The sequence below is a fragment of the Eleutherodactylus coqui genome, chromosome 3 (assembly GCF_035609145.1).
Source record: "Eleutherodactylus coqui strain aEleCoq1 chromosome 3, aEleCoq1.hap1, whole genome shotgun sequence".
Classification (NCBI taxonomy): Eukaryota; Metazoa; Chordata; class Amphibia; order Anura; family Eleutherodactylidae; genus Eleutherodactylus; species Eleutherodactylus coqui.
This window is the reverse complement of record NC_089839.1, coordinates 134,279,043-134,304,443: the sequence shown is the minus strand read 5'-3', so window position 1 is coordinate 134,304,443 and position 25,401 is coordinate 134,279,043. Positions and strand designations below refer to the sequence as shown.

The 25,401-nt window shown below is 50.2% G+C and overlaps 1 protein-coding gene across 1 annotated transcript in view; it reads left to right on the top strand.

Moving 5' to 3' along the window:
• Window positions 1-102: 102 nt before the first annotated feature.
• LOC136620969 (synapsin-2-like) overlaps window positions 103-25,401 on the top strand; it is a 291,219-nt gene continuing 265,920 nt past the window's right edge. The window contains exons 1-2 of the mRNA XM_066596108.1: window positions 103-151; window positions 18,762-18,848. The gene's annotated coding sequence lies outside the window, so the exon portion shown is untranslated. The remainder of the gene's footprint in view (window positions 152-18,761; window positions 18,849-25,401) is intronic.

Here is a 25,401-nt window from a genome sequence, read left to right as displayed (position 1 = left end):
TGGAGGGGGACAGGTTAGGGGCGTGCACAATGGCTTGTTAAAAGGAGGGGCGGGACCCTACTTTAGCCCTAAGGGCTGACATGTGTGAGCAGGGTGCAAAAGCTCGCAGAGGGAAGCACAGCACAGTACCTGCTCTCGGCTCCAGAAGCAGGTGAGTAGCGGAGGAGACCTGTAACCAATGGCTGCAGCCTTTAGCCACAAGTTACACTGCTTGGCAGTTAGTGCTGCATCTCAAAGCTCAGGGGTTTCTTCTAGAAATCAGTCTTTCTACTTGAAGGACCGCAGTGTTTAGTTCAGGCCTTTGTAGGGCTTATTTTAAGTCTTTAAGGACAAGGCTTGTTTTGGCCCCAAGGATGCAATGTTTGGGGAATTTTTATCTCGCCTTTTAAATCCCATAACTTTATTTTCCTGCTGCATGGCTGTAGAGGGCTTGTTTTTTGTGGCAAGCTGTAGTATATTTAGTGCTGTTGTGGGCTGCATGTAATGTATTGTAAAACTCTTACGACTTTTTTTTTTTTTTTTGGAGGGTTGAGAAAAAAACATTTCCCATAGTGCTAATCATGCAGCAGAAGGCCAATGTCGTGCATGTGCTTTTTACCATGATTGCCACAGCATCTTAAATGCGCCTGTAATCCTAACACCCATTGATTTCAGTGGGGCCTCATAGACCTGTGCTTGAACCTGTACTCAATTTTCAAGCACTGTCTGCTCTATTTAAATGCCTTTAATGCATTTTAATGCTCATCACAATGATAAAGGTGGTTACCCCTTTATAACGCGGCCCTTTTTTTCCATTTTCGTTTTTCCTCCCCTCCTTAAAAGAAAATCATAGCTCCTTTATTTATGCATCGGCGTCGCTATATGAAGACTTTTTTTTGCAGCAGTTATATTCAGTGGTGCTATTTTAAGTACCATATAATGTACTAAATAACATTTAAAAAATTCTAAGTTGAGTGATGAAATAAAAAACGACATTCTGCCATAACTTTATTCTATGGGTCAGTACAATTGCTACAATAATAAACTTGTATGGTTTTTCGCAAATATTTCATTTTTTAAAAATTTTCTCTTGCATCATGTGCATGTCAAAACTTTTTTATTTTTCCGTCGACATAGTTCAGTGATGGCTCATTTTTTGCAGAATGTCCTGTTTCCGTTCTAATCCGGAATACGCATGACTTTTTGTTTGCTTTTTATTGCCTTTTTTTCTAAGATACAGTGACTACCCTGTTTCCCGAAAATAAGACGCATCTTATATTAATTTTTGCTCCCAAATATGCGCTACGTCTTATTTTCAGGGGGTGTCTTATTTTGCCGCACCAAATCAGTCTGTGGCTGCTAATCCCTCAATTGGCTAGCTTTGTGGAATAAATTTCTCAGAAATCTCGTCCACATGGGACAGCAAATCTGTCATGGCAAAGCTGGGAGAAGCCGGTGTTGTGGTGCGGATTCACCGGCCACAGAAACAGAAAAGCGTGCAGCCAGGTCGCTTCAAAAGAAGCGGCTGAGTGCCGTGAGTTTTGAAGCAGCGCTTTCTCGGCGGAAATCTCGCTTTTTTTATCGCTGTGGCCAAACTGCGAGATTTCCGCTGGAAATACGCTCTGTGAGAACCCAGCCTTAAGAATCACACACAGGTGGCCTGACACACAGCCATAAAAAAATAAGGGCTTTAAAGTAACGTACCTGTCTGCAGACAAGTTCCTGTACCACTTGTAAGCAGGGATGGTATTGCCGCTTCCGGCCACCAGGGGGAGCTCATCACAACAGACATGTACAGCAGGAACAGAACGTACAGTATGGACTTTTCCAGCCAGCAAGGGGAGCTAACAACAGCACACTCGTACAGCAGGGACAGGATAACAGCAGACTGTCTGCAGATCTACCTATACATCTGGAGGTAGGAGACAACGGGGATGGCAGCAGGGGACAGGCCTTTTTTGACGATGTTCACCGTGCGGGGTAAAAAATTTGCTACTCTGATGGATTGGACTCATAAAGACGGTGCGATACCAAATATGTATTTTATTTACACTTTTTAATTATAGATATAGTAAAAGTGGGGTCTTAAACTTTTATTCCTTTTTTTATAATTAAACAAACTTTATTGCTGTTTTCTTAGCCTAACTTTTAACTCCCCTTGGGGTATTAAAATATGCGATTCTTTGATCTCCCCTGTAGTATGACGTACTGCTATAGCATTACGTCATTCTGCATTCTGACAGGCAGCCTATCAAGCCACCCCATGGGGATGGCTTGACAGGCAGTCTCAAGGCAGCTCTGGGGCCTTTCAGAAGGCCCCTGGCAGCCATGACACCTGTACGGCTCCCCAGATATCACTGAGGGGGGACCGTACGGGACCCTCGAACAGCTTTCGGGGGCTTTAAATGCCAATGTCAGAATTGACAGCGGCATTTAAAGTGTTAATAGCTGCGACCGGCCGACCGCGGCTATTGCCAGCGGGTGTGAGCTGTACTAAACAGCTGACGCCTGCGCTTATGCAGAGGTTGCAGAAACGCTGATAAAAACTGCAGACTTTTGCTGGCTCAGTGTGAGAGGCTTAAATAGCATAAGCTTTTTCTGCAGGTCAGTACAACTATGATACCAAATATATTTAGGTTTTCTGCTTTTGCACAGAAACTTTTGGGGGGGAGGATGTTTAGTTCATAATCCATTTATCTTATTCCATGGATGGATGTCTCTGAGGGCTTGCTTTTCGCATGACAAGCAGTAGTTTTTTTTTATTGTGGTGTGTGGGAGGGAAAATGAACAGAATAAGCCAGCTTTTAAAGGTTTTTACGGCAACTTTTGCCATACAGGATAAACTTTGTTTAATTTATTGTTCAGGCTATTATGGATACGATAAGAAGTGTGGGAAATTATTTTTTTTTTATACAAAGGGGAATGTGCGCTAACAATTTATGTTTTTTTAATTTCATATCCTTGTATGGGACTTGAACTACAAATGCTATGATACTGCATTGCCTTATTGCTTAAACAGCTATTACAGGCAATAGCAAGCTTGGACAATAGGTTCTGTCCAGTTGCCATGGCAACCCATCAGCCTTCAGCTGTTATATTGCAGAGGGCATATGATGTGCCTCTGAACACTTTGCATGCTGTGATGTACGTTGATTGTGGCATGTCTGTGATTAACACTGTTGCAAGTGGAGGCTGGCTTTCTGTCACGGCTGGCTTTTTCTGCAGGATGGCACAGGTTGGCTGTCTGCAGACGGTCATGTCGGATCCTGCTGCAAGATTTCTCACAGCAGGATGCGGTCCATGCCCTGCAGAGGCCTGTGGCTCACCTGCTACCGGCGTTTTCATTCTGTTATGCGCTGGCTGCCGACCAGCCAGCACATGTACAGAGCAGGGCTGGCCCATCACCTCTGACATTTCTGAAACAGAACATGCTGCGATTTGTTTTCTGCGTGTTTTCACGGGATAAATCACGTCCGTCTGCATAGGATTGTTATCTAATTGAATCCTATGCAGGTGGGCACGGGCGGAAATTCTGTGGGAAATCCCACTGGGGATTTTCCACATGTGTGCAGTGGGCCCTTCACTTACGAGCCTGCGCCATCCACAGGAATGCATTAAGTACCACTTTGCCAGGTTGTAAACTCAACCACTGGCATTAAGGGGCTAAAAAGGACATGTTATGTTAAGTTTTGTGCCGCTTGCTGCTTACAACTGATGTCACAGGCCCGCTGACTCACTGCTTTATTTTTTTCATACTGGATGGGCTCCTCTTTGATCTAACTACTGATGCTGTGAATCTGTCAAGTGGGAGTTCCCCAACATTCATTATCAATGGGTGACATTTGGCCTTGAAAGTAATGTCACCCATTCACAATGAGATGGGGACCACTTGCCAGATTCACACCCAGTTGGATCTAAGGGCTTTTGAGCCATGGTAACTAGGTATTTTTAGTTGTATTGCACAGTAAGCTACAGAAGTGGCTTACTGTAATGTCACTAGATAGGTCAAGGAGACAAAGCTTAGTTTACATCTAGAAATCAGACGAGCTTCTCCTCGGGATATATGCCCGGAGTTGTGAGGGAGATTCTCCTCGGGATATATGCCCGGAGTTGTGAGGGAGATTCTCCTCGGGGATATATGCCCGGAGTTGTGAGGGAGATTCTCCTCGGGGATATATGCCCCGAGTTGTGAGGGAGATTCTCCTCGGGGATATATGCCCGGAGTTGTGAGGGAGATTCTCCTCGGGGATATATGCCCCGAGTTGTGAGGGAGATTCTCCTCGGGGATATATGCCCCGAGTTGTGAGGGAGATTCTCCTCGGGGATATATGCCCCGAGTTGTGAGGGAGATTCTCCTCGGGGATATATGCCCCGAGTTGTGAGGGAGATTCTCCTCGGGGATATATGCCCCGAGTTGTGAGGGAGATTCTCCTCGGGGATATATGCCCCGAGTTGTGAGGGAGATTCTCCTCGGGGATATATGCCCCGAGTTGTGAGGGAGATTCTCCTCGGGGATATATGCCCCGAGTTGTGAGGGAGATTCTCCTCGGGGATATATGCCCCGAGTTGTGAGGGAGATTCTCCTCGGGGATATATGCCCCGAGTTGTGAGGGAGATTCTCCTCGGGGATATATGCCCCGAGTTGTGAGGGAGATTCTCCTCGGGGATATATGCCCCGAGTTGTGAGGGAGATTCTCCTCGGGGATATATGCCCCGAGTTGTGAGGGAGATTCTCCTCGGGGATATATGCCCCGAGTTGTGAGGGAGATTCTCCTCGGGGATATATGCCCCGAGTTGTGAGGGAGATTCTCCTCGGGGATATATGCCCCGAGTTGTGAGGGAGATTCTCCTCGGGGATATATGCCCCGAGTTGTGAGGGAGATTCTCCTCGGGGATATATGCCCCGAGTTGTGAGGGAGATTCTCCTCGGGGATATATGCCCCGAGTTGTGAGGGAGATTCTCCTCGGGGATATATGCCCCGAGTTGTGAGGGAGATTCTCCTCGGGGATATATGCCCCGAGTTGTGAGGGAGATTCTCCTCGGGGATATATGCCCCGAGTTGTGAGGGAGATTCTCCTCGGGGATATATGCCCCGAGTTGTGAGGGAGATTCTCCTCGGGGATATATGCCCCGAGTTGTGAGGGAGATTCTCCTCGGGGATATATGCCCCGAGTTGTGAGGGAGATTCTCCTCGGGGATATATGCCCCGAGTTGTGAGGGAGATTCTCCTCGGGGATATATGCCCCGAGTTGTGAGGGAGATTCTCCTCGGGGATATATGCCCCGAGTTGTGAGGGAGATTCTCCTCGGGGATATATGCCCCGAGTTGTGAGGGAGATTCTCCTCGGGGATATATGCCCCGAGTTGTGAGGGAGATTCTCCTCGGGGATATATGCCCCGAGTTGTGAGGGAGATTCTCCTCGGGGATATATGCCCCGAGTTGTGAGGGAGATTCTCCTCGGGGATATATGCCCCGAGTTGTGAGGGAGATTCTCCTCGGGGATATATGCCCCGAGTTGTGAGGGAGATTCTCCTCGGGGATATATGCCCCGAGTTGTGAGGGAGATTCTCCTCGGGGATATATGCCCCGAGTTGTGAGGGAGATTCTCCTCGGGGATATATGCCCCGAGTTGTGAGGGAGATTCTCCTCGGGGATATATGCCCCGAGTTGTGAGGGAGATTCTCCTCGGGGATATATGCCCCGAGTTGTGAGGGAGATTCTCCTCGGGGATATATGCCCCGAGTTGTGAGGGAGATTCTCCTCGGGGATATATGCCCCGAGTTGTGAGGGAGATTCTCCTCGGGGATATATGCCCCGAGTTGTGAGGGAGATTCTCCTCGGGGATATATGCCCCGAGTTGTGAGGGAGATTCTCCTCGGGGATATATGCCCCGAGTTGTGAGGGAGATTCTCCTCGGGGATATATGCCCCGAGTTGTGAGGGAGATTCTCCTCGGGGATATATGCCCCGAGTTGTGAGGGAGATTCTCCTCGGGGATATATGCCCCGAGTTGTGAGGGAGATTCTCCTCGGGGATATATGCCCCGAGTTGTGAGGGAGATTCTCCTCGGGGATATATGCCCCGAGTTGTGAGGGAGATTCTCCTCGGGGATATATGCCCCGAGTTGTGAGGGAGATTCTCCTCGGGGATATATGCCCCGAGTTGTGAGGGAGATTCTCCTCGGGGATATATGCCCCGAGTTGTGAGGGAGATTCTCCTCGGGGATATATGCCCCGAGTTGTGAGGGAGATTCTCCTCGGGGATATATGCCCCGAGTTGTGAGGGAGATTCTCCTCGGGGATATATGCCCCGAGTTGTGAGGGAGATTCTCCTCGGGGATATATGCCCCGAGTTGTGAGGGAGATTCTCCTCGGGGATATATGCCCCGAGTTGTGAGGGAGATTCTCCTCGGGGATATATGCCCCGAGTTGTGAGGGAGATTCTCCTCGGGGATATATGCCCCGAGTTGTGAGGGAGATTCTCCTCGGGGATATATGCCCCGAGTTGTGAGGGAGATTCTCCTCGGGGATATATGCCCCGAGTTGTGAGGGAGATTCTCCTCGGGGATATATGCCCCGAGTTGTGAGGGAGATTCTCCTCGGGGATATATGCCCCGAGTTGTGAGGGAGATTCTCCTCGGGGATATATGCCCCGAGTTGTGAGGGAGATTCTCCTCGGGGATATATGCCCCGAGTTGTGAGGGAGATTCTCCTCGGGGATATATGCCCCGAGTTGTGAGGGAGATTCTCCTCGGGGATATATGCCCCGAGTTGTGAGGGAGATTCTCCTCGGGGATATATGCCCCGAGTTGTGAGGGAGATTCTCCTCGGGGATATATGCCCCGAGTTGTGAGGGAGATTCTCCTCGGGGATATATGCCCCGAGTTGTGAGGGAGATTCTCCTCGGGGATATATGCCCCGAGTTGTGAGGGAGATTCTCCTCGGGGATATATGCCCCGAGTTGTGAGGGAGATTCTCCTCGGGGATATATGCCCCGAGTTGTGAGGGAGATTCTCCTCGGGGATATATGCCCCGAGTTGTGAGGGAGATTCTCCTCGGGGATATATGCCCCGAGTTGTGAGGGAGATTCTCCTCGGGGATATATGCCCCGAGTTGTGAGGGAGATTCTCCTCGGGGATATATGCCCCGAGTTGTGAGGGAGATTCTCCTCGGGGATATATGCCCCGAGTTGTGAGGGAGATTCTCCTCGGGGATATATGCCCCGAGTTGTGAGGGAGATTCTCCTCGGGGATATATGCCCCGAGTTGTGAGGGAGATTCTCCTCGGGGATATATGCCCCGAGTTGTGAGGGAGATTCTCCTCGGGGATATATGCCCCGAGTTGTGAGGGAGATTCTCCTCGGGGATATATGCCCCGAGTTGTGAGGGAGATTCTCCTCGGGGATATATGCCCCGAGTTGTGAGGGAGATTCTCCTCGGGGATATATGCCCCGAGTTGTGAGGGAGATTCTCCTCGGGGATATATGCCCCGAGTTGTGAGGGAGATTCTCCTCGGGGATATATGCCCCGAGTTGTGAGGGAGATTCTCCTCGGGGATATATGCCCCGAGTTGTGAGGGAGATTCTCCTCGGGGATATATGCCCCGAGTTGTGAGGGAGATTCTCCTCGGGGATATATGCCCCGAGTTGTGAGGGAGATTCTCCTCGGGGATATATGCCCCGAGTTGTGAGGGAGATTCTCCTCGGGGATATATGCCCCGAGTTGTGAGGGAGATTCTCCTCGGGGATATATGCCCCGAGTTGTGAGGGAGATTCTCCTCGGGGATATATGCCCCGAGTTGTGAGGGAGATTCTCCTCGGGGATATATGCCCCGAGTTGTGAGGGAGATTCTCCTCGGGGATATATGCCCCGAGTTGTGAGGGAGATTCTCCTCGGGGATATATGCCCCGAGTTGTGAGGGAGATTCTCCTCGGGGATATATGCCCCGAGTTGTGAGGGAGATTCTCCTCGGGGATATATGCCCCGAGTTGTGAGGGAGATTCTCCTCGGGGATATATGCCCCGAGTTGTGAGGGAGATTCTCCTCGGGGATATATGCCCCGAGTTGTGAGGGAGATTCTCCTCGGGGATATATGCCCCGAGTTGTGAGGGAGATTCTCCTCGGGGATATATGCCCCGAGTTGTGAGGGAGATTCTCCTCGGGGATATATGCCCCGAGTTGTGAGGGAGATTCTCCTCGGGGATATATGCCCCGAGTTGTGAGGGAGATTCTCCTCGGGGATATATGCCCCGAGTTGTGAGGGAGATTCTCCTCGGGGATATATGCCCCGAGTTGTGAGGGAGATTCTCCTCGGGGATATATGCCCCGAGTTGTGAGGGAGATTCTCCTCGGGGATATATGCCCCGAGTTGTGAGGGAGATTCTCCTCGGGGATATATGCCCCGAGTTGTGAGGGAGATTCTCCTCGGGGATATATGCCCCGAGTTGTGAGGGAGATTCTCCTCGGGGATATATGCCCCGAGTTGTGAGGGAGATTCTCCTCGGGGATATATGCCCCGAGTTGTGAGGGAGATTCTCCTCGGGGATATATGCCCCGAGTTGTGAGGGAGATTCTCCTCGGGGATATATGCCCCGAGTTGTGAGGGAGATTCTCCTCGGGGATATATGCCCCGAGTTGTGAGGGAGATTCTCCTCGGGGATATATGCCCCGAGTTGTGAGGGAGATTCTCCTCGGGGATATATGCCCCGAGTTGTGAGGGAGATTCTCCTCGGGGATATATGCCCCGAGTTGTGAGGGAGATTCTCCTCGGGGATATATGCCCCGAGTTGTGAGGGAGATTCTCCTCGGGGATATATGCCCCGAGTTGTGAGGGAGATTCTCCTCGGGGATATATGCCCCGAGTTGTGAGGGAGATTCTCCTCGGGGATATATGCCCCGAGTTGTGAGGGAGATTCTCCTCGGGGATATATGCCCCGAGTTGTGAGGGAGATTCTCCTCGGGGATATATGCCCCGAGTTGTGAGGGAGATTCTCCTCGGGGATATATGCCCCGAGTTGTGAGGGAGATTCTCCTCGGGGATATATGCCCCGAGTTGTGAGGGAGATTCTCCTCGGGGATATATGCCCCGAGTTGTGAGGGAGATTCTCCTCGGGGATATATGCCCCGAGTTGTGAGGGAGATTCTCCTCGGGGATATATGCCCCGAGTTGTGAGGGAGATTCTCCTCGGGGATATATGCCCCGAGTTGTGAGGGAGATTCTCCTCGGGGATATATGCCCCGAGTTGTGAGGGAGATTCTCCTCGGGGATATATGCCCCGAGTTGTGAGGGAGATTCTCCTCGGGGATATATGCCCCGAGTTGTGAGGGAGATTCTCCTCGGGGATATATGCCCCGAGTTGTGAGGGAGATTCTCCTCGGGGATATATGCCCCGAGTTGTGAGGGAGATTCTCCTCGGGGATATATGCCCCGAGTTGTGAGGGAGATTCTCCTCGGGGATATATGCCCCGAGTTGTGAGGGAGATTCTCCTCGGGGATATATGCCCCGAGTTGTGAGGGAGATTCTCCTCGGGGATATATGCCCCGAGTTGTGAGGGAGATTCTCCTCGGGGATATATGCCCCGAGTTGTGAGGGAGATTCTCCTCGGGGATATATGCCCCGAGTTGTGAGGGAGATTCTCCTCGGGGATATATGCCCCGAGTTGTGAGGGAGATTCTCCTCGGGGATATATGCCCCGAGTTGTGAGGGAGATTCTCCTCGGGGATATATGCCCCGAGTTGTGAGGGAGATTCTCCTCGGGGATATATGCCCCGAGTTGTGAGGGAGATTCTCCTCGGGGATATATGCCCCGAGTTGTGAGGGAGATTCTCCTCGGGGATATATGCCCCGAGTTGTGAGGGAGATTCTCCTCGGGGATATATGCCCCGAGTTGTGAGGGAGATTCTCCTCGGGGATATATGCCCCGAGTTGTGAGGGAGATTCTCCTCGGGGATATATGCCCCGAGTTGTGAGGGAGATTCTCCTCGGGGATATATGCCCCGAGTTGTGAGGGAGATTCTCCTCGGGGATATATGCCCCGAGTTGTGAGGGAGATTCTCCTCGGGGATATATGCCCCGAGTTGTGAGGGAGATTCTCCTCGGGGATATATGCCCCGAGTTGTGAGGGAGATTCTCCTCGGGGATATATGCCCCGAGTTGTGAGGGAGATTCTCCTCGGGGATATATGCCCCGAGTTGTGAGGGAGATTCTCCTCGGGGATATATGCCCCGAGTTGTGAGGGAGATTCTCCTCGGGGATATATGCCCCGAGTTGTGAGGGAGATTCTCCTCGGGGATATATGCCCCGAGTTGTGAGGGAGATTCTCCTCGGGGATATATGCCCCGAGTTGTGAGGGAGATTCTCCTCGGGGATATATGCCCCGAGTTGTGAGGGAGATTCTCCTCGGGGATATATGCCCCGAGTTGTGAGGGAGATTCTCCTCGGGGATATATGCCCCGAGTTGTGAGGGAGATTCTCCTCGGGGATATATGCCCCGAGTTGTGAGGGAGATTCTCCTCGGGGATATATGCCCCGAGTTGTGAGGGAGATTCTCCTCGGGGATATATGCCCCGAGTTGTGAGGGAGATTCTCCTCGGGGATATATGCCCCGAGTTGTGAGGGAGATTCTCCTCGGGGATATATGCCCCGAGTTGTGAGGGAGATTCTCCTCGGGGATATATGCCCCGAGTTGTGAGGGAGATTCTCCTCGGGGATATATGCCCCGAGTTGTGAGGGAGATTCTCCTCGGGGATATATGCCCCGAGTTGTGAGGGAGATTCTCCTCGGGGATATTGCCCCGAGTTGTGAGGGAGATTCTCCTCGGGGATATATGCCCCGAGTTGTGAGGGAGATTCTCCTCGGGGATATATGCCCCGAGTTGTGAGGGAGATTCTCCTCGGGGATATATGCCCCGAGTTGTGAGGGAGATTCTCCTCGGGGATATATGCCCCGAGTTGTGAGGGAGATTCTCCTCGGGGATATATGCCCCGAGTTGTGAGGGAGATTCTCCTCGGGGATATATGCCCCGAGTTGTGAGGGAGATTCTCCTCGGGGATATATGCCCCGAGTTGTGAGGAGATTCTCCTCGGGGATATATGCCCCGAGTTGTGAGGGAGATTCTCCTCGGGGATATATGCCCCGAGTTGTGAGGGAGATTCTCCTCGGGGATATATGCCCCGAGTTGTGAGGGAGATTCTCCTCGGGGATATATGCCCCGAGTTGTGAGGGAGATTCTCCTCGGGGATATATGCCCCGAGTTGTGAGGGAGATTCTCCTCGGGGATATATGCCCCGAGTTGTGAGGGAGATTCTCCTCGGGGATATATGCCCCGAGTTGTGAGGGAGATTCTCCTCGGGGATATATGCCCCGAGTTGTGAGGGAGATTCTCCTCGGGGATATATGCCCCGAGTTGTGAGGGAGATTCTCCTCGGGGATATATGCCCCGAGTTGTGAGGGAGATTCTCCTCGGGGATATATGCCCCGAGTTGTGAGGGAGATTCTCCTCGGGGATATATGCCCCGAGTTGTGAGGGAGATTCTCCTCGGGGATATATGCCCCGAGTTGTGAGGGAGATTCTCCTCGGGGATATATGCCCCGAGTTGTGAGGGAGATTCTCCTCGGGGATATATGCCCCGAGTTGTGAGGGAGATTCTCCTCGGGGATATATGCCCCGAGTTGTGAGGGAGATTCTCCTCGGGGATATATGCCCCGAGTTGTGAGGGAGATTCTCCTCGGGGATATATGCCCCGAGTTGTGAGGGAGATTCTCCTCGGGGATATATGCCCCGAGTTGTGAGGGAGATTCTCCTCGGGGATATATGCCCCGAGTTGTGAGGGAGATTCTCCTCGGGGATATATGCCCCGAGTTGTGAGGGAGATTCTCCTCGGGGATATATGCCCCGAGTTGTGAGGGAGATTCTCCTCGGGGATATATGCCCCGAGTTGTGAGGGAGATTCTCCTCGGGGATATATGCCCCGAGTTGTGAGGGAGATTCTCCTCGGGGATATATGCCCCGAGTTGTGAGGGAGATTCTCCTCGGGGATATATGCCCCGAGTTGTGAGGGAGATTCTCCTCGGGGATATATGCCCCGAGTTGTGAGGGAGATTCTCCTCGGGGATATATGCCCCGAGTTGTGAGGGAGATTCTCCTCGGGGATATATGCCCCGAGTTGTGAGGGAGATTCTCCTCGGGGATATATGCCCCGAGTTGTGAGGGAGATTCTCCTCGGGGATATATGCCCCGAGTTGTGAGGGAGATTCTCCTCGGGGATATATGCCCCGAGTTGTGAGGGAGATTCTCCTCGGGGATATATGCCCCGAGTTGTGAGGGAGATTCTCCTCGGGGATATATGCCCCGAGTTGTGAGGGAGATTCTCCTCGGGGATATATGCCCCGAGTTGTGAGGGAGATTCTCCTCGGGGATATATGCCCCGAGTTGTGAGGGAGATTCTCCTCGGGGATATATGCCCCGAGTTGTGAGGGAGATTCTCCTCGGGGATATATGCCCCGAGTTGTGAGGGAGATTCTCCTCGGGGATATATGCCCCGAGTTGTGAGGGAGATTCTCCTCGGGGATATATGCCCCGAGTTGTGAGGGAGATTCTCCTCGGGGATATATGCCCCGAGTTGTGAGGGAGATTCTCCTCGGGGATATATGCCCCGAGTTGTGAGGGAGATTCTCCTCGGGGATATATGCCCCGAGTTGTGAGGGAGATTCTCCTCGGGGATATATGCCCCGAGTTGTGAGGGAGATTCTCCTCGGGGATATATGCCCCGAGTTGTGAGGGAGATTCTCCTCGGGGATATATGCCCCGAGTTGTGAGGGAGATTCTCCTCGGGGATATATGCCCCGAGTTGTGAGGGAGATTCTCCTCGGGGATATATGCCCCGAGTTGTGAGGGAGATTCTCCTCGGGGATATATGCCCCGAGTTGTGAGGGAGATTCTCCTCGGGGATATATGCCCCGAGTTGTGAGGGAGATTCTCCTCGGGGATATATGCCCCGAGTTGTGAGGGAGATTCTCCTCGGGGATATATGCCCCGAGTTGTGAGGGAGATTCTCCTCGGGGATATATGCCCCGAGTTGTGAGGGAGATTCTCCTCGGGGATATATGCCCCGAGTTGTGAGGGAGATTCTCCTCGGGGATATATGCCCCGAGTTGTGAGGGAGATTCTCCTCGGGGATATATGCCCCGAGTTGTGAGGGAGATTCTCCTCGGGGATATATGCCCCGAGTTGTGAGGGAGATTCTCCTCGGGGATATATGCCCCGAGTTGTGAGGGAGATTCTCCTCGGGGATATATGCCCCGAGTTGTGAGGGAGATTCTCCTCGGGGATATATGCCCCGAGTTGTGAGGGAGATTCTCCTCGGGGATATATGCCCCGAGTTGTGAGGGAGATTCTCCTCGGGGATATATGCCCCGAGTTGTGAGGGAGATTCTCCTCGGGGATATATGCCCCGAGTTGTGAGGGAGATTCTCCTCGGGGATATATGCCCCGAGTTGTGAGGGAGATTCTCCTCGGGGATATATGCCCCGAGTTGTGAGGGAGATTCTCCTCGGGGATATATGCCCCGAGTTGTGAGGGAGATTCTCCTCGGGGATATATGCCCCGAGTTGTGAGGGAGATTCTCCTCGGGGATATATGCCCCGAGTTGTGAGGGAGATTCTCCTCGGGGATATATGCCCCGAGTTGTGAGGGAGATTCTCCTCGGGGATATATGCCCCGAGTTGTGAGGGAGATTCTCCTCGGGGATATATGCCCCGAGTTGTGAGGGAGATTCTCCTCGGGGATATATGCCCCGAGTTGTGAGGGAGATTCTCCTCGGGGATATATGCCCCGAGTTGTGAGGGAGATTCTCCTCGGGGATATATGCCCCGAGTTGTGAGGGAGATTCTCCTCGGGGATATATGCCCCGAGTTGTGAGGGAGATTCTCCTCGGGGATATATGCCCCGAGTTGTGAGGGAGATTCTCCTCGGGGATATATGCCCCGAGTTGTGAGGGAGATTCTCCTCGGGGATATATGCCCCGAGTTGTGAGGGAGATTCTCCTCGGGGATATATGCCCCGAGTTGTGAGGGAGATTCTCCTCGGGGATATATGCCCCGAGTTGTGAGGGAGATTCTCCTCGGGGATATATGCCCCGAGTTGTGAGGGAGATTCTCCTCGGGGATATATGCCCCGAGTTGTGAGGGAGATTCTCCTCGGGGATATATGCCCCGAGTTGTGAGGGAGATTCTCCTCGGGGATATATGCCCCGAGTTGTGAGGGAGATTCTCCTCGGGGATATATGCCCCGAGTTGTGAGGGAGATTCTCCTCGGGGATATATGCCCCGAGTTGTGAGGGAGATTCTCCTCGGGGATATATGCCCCGAGTTGTGAGGGAGATTCTCCTCGGGGATATATGCCCCGAGTTGTGAGGGAGATTCTCCTCGGGGATATATGCCCCGAGTTGTGAGGGAGATTCTCCTCGGGGATATATGCCCCGAGTTGTGAGGGAGATTCTCCTCGGGGATATATGCCCCGAGTTGTGAGGGAGATTCTCCTCGGGGATATATGCCCCGAGTTGTGAGGGAGATTCTCCTCGGGGATATATGCCCCGAGTTGTGAGGGAGATTCTCCTCGGGGATATATGCCCCGAGTTGTGAGGGAGATTCTCCTCGGGGATATATGCCCCGAGTTGTGAGGGAGATTCTCCTCGGGGATATATGCCCCGAGTTGTGAGGGAGATTCTCCTCGGGGATATATGCCCCGAGTTGTGAGGGAGATTCTCCTCGGGGATATATGCCCCGAGTTGTGAGGGAGATTCTCCTCGGGGATATATGCCCCGAGTTGTGAGGGAGATTCTCCTCGGGGATATATGCCCCGAGTTGTGAGGGAGATTCTCCTCGGGGATATATGCCCCGAGTTGTGAGGGAGATTCTCCTCGGGGATATATGCCCCGAGTTGTGAGGGAGATTCTCCTCGGGGATATATGCCCCGAGTTGTGAGGGAGATTCTCCTCGGGGATATATGCCCCGAGTTGTGAGGGAGATTCTCCTCGGGGATATATGCCCCGAGTTGTGAGGGAGATTCTCCTCGGGGATATATGCCCCGAGTTGTGAGGGAGATTCTCCTCGGGGATATATGCCCCGAGTTGTGAGGGAGATTCTCCTCGGGGATATATGCCCCGAGTTGTGAGGGAGATTCTCCTCGGGGATATATGCCCCGAGTTGTGAGGGAGATTCTCCTCGGGGATATATGCCCCGAGTTGTGAGGGAGATTCTCCTCGGGGATATATGCCCCGAGTTGTGAGGGAGATTCTCCTCGGGGATATATGCCCCGAGTTGTGAGGGAGATTCTCCTCGGGGATATATGCCCCGAGTTGTGAGGGAGATTCTCCTCGGGGATATATGCCCCGAGTTGTGAGGGAGATTCTCCTCGGGGATATATGCCCCGAGTTGTGAGGGAGATTCTCCTCGGGGATATATGCCCCGAGTTGTGAGGGAGATTCTCCTCGGGGATATATGCCCCGAGTTGTGAGGGAGATTCTCCTCGGGGATATATGCCCCGAGTTGTGAGGGAGATTCTCCTCGGGGATATATGCCCCGAGTTGTGAGGGAGATTCTCCTCGGGGATATATGCCCCGAGTTGTGAGGGAGATTCTCCTCGGGGATATATGCCCCGAGTTGTGAGGGAGATTCTCCTCGGGGATATATGCCCCGAGTTGTGAGGGAGATTCTCCTCGGGGATATATGCCCCGAGTTGTGAGGGAGATTCTCCTCGGGGATATATGCCCCGAGTTGTGAGGGAGATTCTCCTCGGGGATATATGCCCCGAGTTGTGAGGGAGATTCTCCTCGGGGATATATGCCCCGAGTTGTGAGGGAGATTCTCCTCGGGGATATATGCCCCGAGTTGTGAGGGAGATTCTCCTCGGGGATATATGCCCCGAGTTGTGAGGGAGATTCTCCTCGGGGATATATGCCCCGAGTTGTGAGGGAGATTCTCCTCGGGGATATATGCCCCGAGTTGTGAGGGAGATTCTCCTCGGGGATATATGCCCCGAGTTGTGAGGGAGATTCTCCTCGGGGATATATGCCCCGAGTTGTGAGGGAGATTCTCCTCGGGGATATATGCCCCGAGTTGTGAGGGAGATTCTCCTCGGGGATATATGCCCCGAGTTGTGAGGGAGATTCTCCTCGGGGATATATGCCCCGAGTTGTGAGGGAGATTCTCCTCGGGGATATATGCCCCGAGTTGTGAGGGAGATTCTCCTCGGGGATATATGCCCCGAGTTGTGAGGGAGATTCTCCTCGGGGATATATGCCCCGAGTTGTGAGGGAGATTCTCCTCGGGGATATATGCCCCGAGTTGTGAGGGAGATTCTCCTCGGGGATATATGCCCCGAGTTGTGAGGGAGATTCTCCTCGGGGATATATGCCCCGAGTTGTGAGGGAGATTCTCCTCGGGGATATATGCCCCGAGTTGTGAGGGAGATTCTCCTCGGGGATATATGCCCCGAGTTGTGAGGGAGATTCTCCTCGGGGATATATGCCCCGAGTTGTGAGGGAGATTCTCCTCGGGGATATATGCCCCGAGTTGTGAGGGAGATTCTCCTCGGGGATATATGCCCCGAGTTGTGAGGGAGATTCTCCTCGGGGATATATGCCCCGAGTTGTGAGGGAGATTCTCCTCGGGGATATATGCCCCGAGTTGTGAGGGAGATTCTCCTCGGGGATATATGCCCCGAGTTGTGAGGGAGATTCTCCTCGGGGATATATGCCCCGAGTTGTGAGGGAGATTCTCCTCGGGGATATATGCCCCGAGTTGTGAGGGAGATTCTCCTCGGGGATATATGCCCCGAGTTGTGAGGGAGATTCTCCTCGGGGATATATGCCCCGAGTTGTGAGGGAGATTCTCCTCGGGGATATATGCCCCGAGTTGTGAGGGAGATTCTCCTCGGGGATATATGCCCCGAGTTGTGAGGGAGATTCTCCTCGGGGATATATGCCCCGAGTTGTGAGGGAGATTCTCCTCGGGGATATATGCCCCGAGTTGTGAGGGAGATTCTCCTCGGGGATATATGCCCCGAGTTGTGAGGGAGATTCTCCTCGGGGATATATGCCCCGAGTTGTGAGGGAGATTCTCCTCGGGGATATATGCCCCGAGTTGTGAGGGAGATTCTCCTCGGGGATATATGCCCCGAGTTGTGAGGGAGATTCTCCTCGGGGATATATGCCCCGAGTTGTGAGGGAGATTCTCCTCGGGGATATATGCCCCGAGTTGTGAGGGAGATTCTCCTCGGGGATATATGCCCCGAGTTGTGAGGGAGATTCTCCTCGGGGATATATGCCCCGCGTTGTGAGGGAGATTCTCCTCGGGGATATATGCCCCGCGTTGTGGGGGAGATTCTCCTCGGGGATATATGCCCCGCGTTGTGGGGGGGATTCTCCTCGGGATATATGCCCCGCGTTGTGGGGGGGATTCTCCTCGGGATATATGCCCCGCGTTGTGGGGGGGATTCTCCTCGGGGTTCACCGCCCCGCGTTGTGGGGGGGATTCTCCTCGGGGTTCACCGCCCCGCGTTGTGGGGGGGATTCTCCTCGGGGTTCACCGCCCCGAGTTGTGGGGGGGATTCTCCTCGGCGTTCACCGCCCCGAGTTGTGGGGGGGATTCTCCTCGGCGTTCACCGCCCCGAGTTGTGGGGGGGATTCTCCTCGGCGTTCACCGCCCCGAGTTGTGGGGGGGATTCTCCTCGGGGTTCACCGCCCCGAGTTGTGGGGGGGATTCTCCTCGGGGTTCACCGCCCCGAGTTGTGGGGGGGATTCTCCTCGGGGTTCACCGCCCCGAGTTGTGGGGGGGATTCTCCTCGGGGTTCATCGCCCCGAGTTGTGGGGGGGATTCTCCTCGGGGTTCACCGCCCCGAGTTGTGAGGCAGAAGTTGTAACCCCCTTTACTTACATTATTTACATACCGAATTTCTAAGACTGGCGGTTTATGAAAGTATTGTGGTTGGACAATGAATTTCTTAAAGGCCTGCTAAGTACGCTTCCACAACCTGAAGGGTGTGTGTGTAAAAAAAAAAAATAAAATAAATTCCATAAGCTTTCTGGTTTCTGAGATAAGTATTGTGTGTGGTTCGTGGTTTTTCAGCTTTTCACACTGAAATGAACAAATCAAATTGCGACCCCCTCTACTTTTCTTATTTAGGACCTGAAGAATGCTTGTGGCCAATTTAAAGTTTGTAGGAGATTGGGAAGCTAAAATATTAGTGGCAAGTCAGTGAGTCATTGAGTGAGGGCTTCGCTTTTACATATAAAGGTGGAATTAGCATTGGCTCTTTACACTTTCCCTGGATGTGCCATATTTATGAAAGATGTGAATGGCACTTGCAAATGTGGTGACTAAGAGCTGGAAAACTAGTGAAAGACAGATGGATGTAGGCTTGGAAATTGTTAATAGAAAAGATGCCCCATAATGAAGGATAGATGAGCCAAAATGGGAATTTGACCTCATTTACCTTGGTGCGTGTTGAGGTATATTTCAGATTCACAGCCCTATAAAGTATGTTATCACAATAGAATAAGTTTAAGTTGACGCAAGTAAGAGTGACGTGAGCGCCAGTCACAATAGACGTGCCAAAAAGAATGCTTAAGTGCCAAAATCCACAGGACTGTGCCAAAATTAAAAAACCGAGAGGGCATTGTTACTATGTAAGGGGCCTCGTTACTATGTAAGGGGCCTCGAGGGGCATTAGTAAGCTTTTGGGATGCTTTAGAATGGAGAAATAAAAGATGTGTCTGTTGCAGACTCTGCAGACATTTGTCTGGAAGAAATCTTCATGGTGGCCTGGAAAAGATGGGAAACTGAACAATTCCAGCCAAAGGACGTCAGCTGTAAGTCACTAATTCTAACTGTATTGTGATCTTACACGCCTAGCACCTGTGTAGAACTTGTATCTATACTGGTGTTTTTTCCCCTCAGTAATTATACGGTAGTATTTTTCAGTCACTGTGTACCCATCATGGTGTGGCAGTATTTGCTCCTTGTCGAGTGGCAATACTGGCCTTTGTATAGTGCTTTCTGTGTAGTAACTGTAGATAAATACCTGACTACTGTATGGCATTACTGGTTACGATATTGTACTCTTGCCGCTGGCACACAAGCATGTACACCTGTCCCTTAATGCTTGAGGTGCTCATGTTCCACTATTTGCATTTTGGTGTTTATGGTGTGGTTTACCTACCTAAAGACCTTGCTCCCCTTATCAGTATTTTCTGTGATGGACAGCTCTATCAATCACTAATACATTGTTTTAAGCACATTTTTGAAAATAATAATAAAGGGTAGATACTCTTCTAGGTGCTTGGTAAAACCTGTGACCAAGTAAAACAAAAATCATAACAGCCGGCATAGTGTGCCTTTATTCTGTGATGGATGATTTGTATGTGGGGGTTTGTGTGCCAGGGAACCTCTTTAGTCCCAGTCCAGCCCTGCTTAACTTCATCAAGATGCTGTGGCAGGACCAGAAGAGGGATGTGCATGCAAGGCATCACAGAAATACTGATTTTAGGCCTGTCCACGAGCGATATTTCACTGCTTTACCTGCATCGATAATCTGCATGCGGGTAACGCAATAAATGCTTTCCATAGGATAACTATGGAAAGCGCAGCCCAATATACGCGAGCAGAAAATCACGGGCATTTTCCACTCGCGTATAAGAATCGCGGCATGCCACGATTTTACGCGATGAATTTATCATGATGGGTTCATCACAGAAAATCGCGGTGAAAAATTGTTCTCCCGCAGCAGAATAGCACAACGCCTGTGGACAGCCGGTCTAAGTAAACCACAACTGCAGGGAATAATGGTTAAAAATCCTGTTGTGAATATTGTGTTTACAGCTATGAAAAACTGGTGAAGGTGATTTCTGCTTAGGGCCTCTGTACACCAGTGAGAGCGATATCTGGCTGTGATTAACAGCCAGATATCAGACTCGCAATCCTTCTGAAAAGCCCTGGATGCGAGGTGATTTCACAGGGAAACAGCCTCGCATCACAGCAGAGCTGAAGAAATTCCCTGCTGCAGCTGTCACAGCCATGGCAGGGGATTGCGGTGTTCTCCCATTTATTTCAATGGGGGTTGTGCCGCTACTGGCACATTGAAAGCAATGGTAAAAGATCACTGAAGCAATTCTCTGCTGCAGCTGTCAAAGCTGCAGCAGGGGATCGTGATATCCCAGTGGCATGAGGGGGGGATTCCTTCATGCCCTCGTGGAGTCCCATCATACCTGAATAGTTCAGGGATGAGGGGACTCCTCTCCCCTGCTGTCACAGCAGTGGCAGAGGATTGCGAAGCTCTACCATTGCTTTCAATGAAAACAATTAGCGATATCGCTATAACATTAAACATGCTGCGATTTGTTTCCTGAAATGCGGTACTATGCAGGGAAATATATAATGTGTTAATGAACCCATTCAAAAGAATGTTTAATATTTGTGAGTCTCACCCATGTGTAGGTTCCCTTAAGGTTTTTCTCACATGAGCCTATACAGTCCGCTGTCTTCACGGCCGGACGATATATATGCTACCATCTAATGCACTGGATTCCAATGTATCAGATCAGACTGGCAATTTTCTGCCACGGAAGTGGCCAGCCAAGATGATGCATAGGAGCACATTTTAGCCGGCCACTTGAACTTTAAAACTGTTATCAATTCAGTTTTTCTGATTCTTGTGTGAGGGTATTTGTTTATATTGCCATATTTTTTTAATGCTTTCATACCTGTATGCAAGTTCTATGCAATGCTAAAATTGGGGTGGGCCTGATTGGTGCTGTACATGAAACTTCCCTGACCCTTGAATGACTATCATAAAACATTTTATTAATCAATCCAGGTAATTCAAAAGGGTTTGTTTTTTCACAACCATATGTGAGTAGCTGGCAGTCAAAACAATTAAGTCAGAACATTTAGAGCTCATGTCAACGGGTGGGTTTGAATTCTGGGATCTGCGTGGGACACCTGCACAGTTGATCCAGAGTTCAAGCCTCCCATTGACAATCATGAGCGCCCGCAGGTTAAAGCATGCAGATTTGTTTTTCGGACCTTCCGGTCCGGAAAGAGTCGCAGCATGCTCCATTTTGCCGCAGAACCCACGGAGACTGCTTCCTTTAAAGTCTATAGAAGCCGTCTGATCTGTGGCACACTCAGAACTGTCACTTCGGGTGTGCTGCAGGTCCCACAGGAAAGCTAGATTTTAAAAAACTCCACTGCGCATGTGCAGGAGGGCTTGTCAGCCAGCCTGCCAACAGGCTGTTGTGCCTGCCCACATGCATGAAGGAGATAATGGACGACCCGTACAAGTCCGGACTAGTTAGTAATGTCCGCAGACGAGGTGGGATCTGATGGCGGGTTTCCTGCCCATGGAACCTGACCCGCCCGTGGACATGAGGTCGTAGGCAGGGCTCACAACCCAATTAGAATTGCATATTACATGGGCTCTGTATGTCCGTGTGATATGCTGTAACTCGCAGGCAATCCATTTCATTACCTTACACAGTTCTGCTCACACTAGCATGTTGACTTGCGTAATCCTCGAGCACAAAATAGAACACAGCCTGTTCTATTATACTGCATATATGTGAAATAGAGCCTATTTATTGTATATATACCTGCAGCCCATACGCAATTGCATATAGGCTGCAGATATGTGCGTCATCACCAAGTGGCGATGCAGCAAATATTTAAAAAAATTACTGTGAATGAGGGTTCAGTTATGCGCAATACAATTTTGCCACCATGCACTGCTGTATGCAGGATCACAGCCAGGTTCACAGGTGTAAAACGGTGTGGGAGCCCTGCGGCGTGTTATGCTTCCATGTGAGCCTAGACCTCAGATCATTTTTAATAGAAAATGTCTAATCAAATGAGTAGAAATCAGCCGCAATTTTGGCAACATCGTTCAGGCTTTGAACTTTTTCTCATTACTGATAGCACTTCATGTAGAATCACCATAGTACCTACAATATAAATGAATTTCCATGGCAAAAAAGTATTTCACACGAAATCCCTGTTCATACTTGATGCTTCATGGACCAGCCTTCCTAATGCCCCAAACTGTGTGCTTGGTATATTGGGGGCATCTTTATGGCTGTGACTGGCCAAAACCACACATTGTATCTCCCCAGAGACTGATTCTGCAGCCTCACATCAGTGTACCCTCCCCGCCATCCCTGTGCACATCTGAGCAGCCTCAGTCCTGGCCATTCATCCTCCGCACAGCATCGGGCACCGTGCCCGCAGCTTCCTCCTGATAGGTTGTTCCCAAACAAGCCGGTTCCTTTTGGTGAATGATGGGAGCCAGCTCCCTTCTGAGTGTTGGAAATGTCTCTTAAGTTAAAGGCTGTAAGCCTTTGGCCCCTTTTACATGGACGGATCCGTTTCTGCATTTGGGAACCCTATGCCTGGCCAGTGGGGGAGCAGAGTGCAGGGGGCCCCGGGAGGAAGTCCCGGATCCTGCTGGTCATAGATGACCCCCACACCAACTGCTTAGTGCTGCCCACAGAAGGCTTGAATGTAAGGTGTGCAGCCCCTGGAAAGTCAGTGAGGGCCTCCTGAGGCATCTACAAGCATTAGGAGGGGCCCCTGGAATGTCAGCTGGGAGATGCTCTATGCTAATGTGCAAAGTGTCTGATATTCTGGGGTGCATTACGTGTCAGCTATGAGGTCCCCAATACAAATAGGTACAAATTGCTTGATATAAATTTGGGGGAACCCCATGTCAGCTATGAGATGCTGAATGCAAATGATATGCAAAGTGCTTCATATTCTACATATTCAGTGGAGCCCCCTATGTCCCTAATAAAAAATACATGCAACTGATATGCAATTTACTTTGTTCTGCATAGATTTGGGGGAGCGCCAAATATTCTGCATGGATTTTAAGGAGCCAATAAAAATGCATGCAACTGATAGGCAAGTTGCTTGATAGTCTGCATATATTCTGTGGGCCCTGTAGAATGTTAGCCATGGGGTCCCTGGAAAAGAGATGCAAGTTGCTTTATATTCCACATAGACCTCTGGAGCCCCTGTATACGTTTAGCTATGGGGGTCCCAGACTAAAGGTATGAAAATTCCTTTCTTTCACATGCACTAGGGAGCCCCTGAATAATGCTGAGCAGAAATCTCAATGATTGTGTTATGGTTCAGAAGGACTGTGCAGCTTCAGTTCAGCATCCCCAATGCTGGAGAGTTCCCTATAGTGAGACCTGCCTGAGTGTCCATCCTCCCTGCTATGTGTATACAGGAGAATCGGAACATCATGTACTTATATGTATGATGCTGATGCACAGAAGTGTTTAAGAGATAGATACATATATACCCATATATTTGTGTATGTATATTAAAAATGTAGTTTCCTTCTGTCCATGGACATTTCACACAGGTAACTTGCATTCTGGAAAGTGCTGCATGTATAATGTGATATAGATGTGAAGTGCAGACGCATCTACCATATATAGATTTAACTGAGGTATATTTTGTGCTATTTGGACACTAAGGACTTGTAATGTTAATGCGAATTCATGACCGCAGTTTACACGTTGCCTTATCTACTGCTGTGATTGTACAGAATCTGCTGTGGTTTTTGAACTGTTATCTAATTTGGAATTTTTGTGGCCTCAATGAGCAAACCAAATAGAACTCTGCATATTACCAAAACCCCCACACACCATGTGGTCTCCAAGCAGCGAGGGTTAAATGTCATGCTTGTTACATGACACATGTAGGAACCATGTTTGTTCCTTTTCAGTTCCCCTATGGATCTGTACTGACCTGGCACATTGGTTATGCCATACTGTGCCAACTGAGCCCCCATATGACGGGTGAGTTCTGTAAACGACGGCATGTTGAGGCCTCTTTGTGTAATATACTGCACAGGATGCTTACTATATACGGTTTAACCATATACTGGTATAGGAGGTATGAGCAGTATATGGGGCTCGTTTATATCAGTGTTTTGCTTTCCCCTCTTTTATGATCAATTCTTTTAAAATTAAACTTGTAGCAAGATGGTATTCCAGGGTGTCCAGGATGTTGGGCGCTGTCTGTATTGATGACCTAGCTTCACTATGATGGAGGGTCTGCTGCTAGGGATCCTCGCCAGCCAGCTTGTTCAGTGCTGCTGTGAATGTGGTCGGCGCTGGAAGCAAATACTACGGACATGGTTTGAAATTGAGAGCTATACCTGCAATACCTGCCTGGGTTACCGCACTGCGGACAGCGCAGTCTGTTCCCTGCAGGCTTTGCTGATAGTGGCATTGGAAATCAGTGGATAGATGGGGATTTTGAGTGTCAAACCCTCATCGATCATCTGAAAACCTATTATGAGGATTGGTCATCAATAGAAAAAGCGCACAAAATCCTGGACAACCCCTTTAAAAAAAAAAGCAAACTAAAACCATAGTGTCCATTTAAGGCATCCAGTAGACAGATCTGGAAAGAAATTACACACCACCTCTATCAGTTTTTCTGTTAAGTTAGATTGTCTGTTTTTAACGTATTTGTTTTGTCACTAGAGAACTTTTTTGTCACTTTTCCTTCATGCTCCTTTAAAAGAAAGTAGTTAAAAAAAACAACCAAATGATAACTTTTCTGTCATGCATATAACTATAAAAAAGTTTAGTTTTCCAGTGGAAATAAATGCTGCCATCCGCATTTTTCCCATTAAACATGGACAGTGGAGTAAACGAAACTAATGTGAGCACGACTGAAGCTTACAGAATCCCAATGAAATCAATAGAAAGTAAAACTGAACCCTTTTTTCCTGTTTTGCCACTCTTTAGACACAACAGCAAAACGCAGTGAAAAAAGGCTGACCTGAACGAGCGCTGATAGATTAGACCGTACGGGTCCCTTATAAAGAAATTATACGACGAAATATCGAACGCCACCTTAATTATTGAAATCTGTCAATCTCGGGACGCCCATCGGCAAAACATATTAGACTTTCTCTTTTTTTATTGTAAAAATATGAATTGTGCCAAATTAGTGCCCCATAATACTGCTATAGGCTGGGCTCATATGGGCGGCTTTATATTGCGGACTCCGATAACCGTCTGCACGGATGATCCGCAGTAGAAGGCGGACATTGAAAGGCAGACATTTTTGCTTTCGTTCATTCATGGATATAAATTGAGTGATCTGTGAGCGGAGGAAAAATGGCAGCATGCTCCATTTTGCCAAAGAATCCAATGTCAATAAAGGCTGTACAACAAGCAGCCCATACACTGTTAAGGGGTCGTTGGTACCCTTGTCATTGCTTAGCAACAGCTTGGGAAGTCAAAACAAAAAACTGCCTTGCCCATGACCACCTATGGGCTTCCATGGTCATCCACTGTGCAGTAATAGGAGGTATGCAGGGTCACCCACTAGGCTTACAGCTGGTAT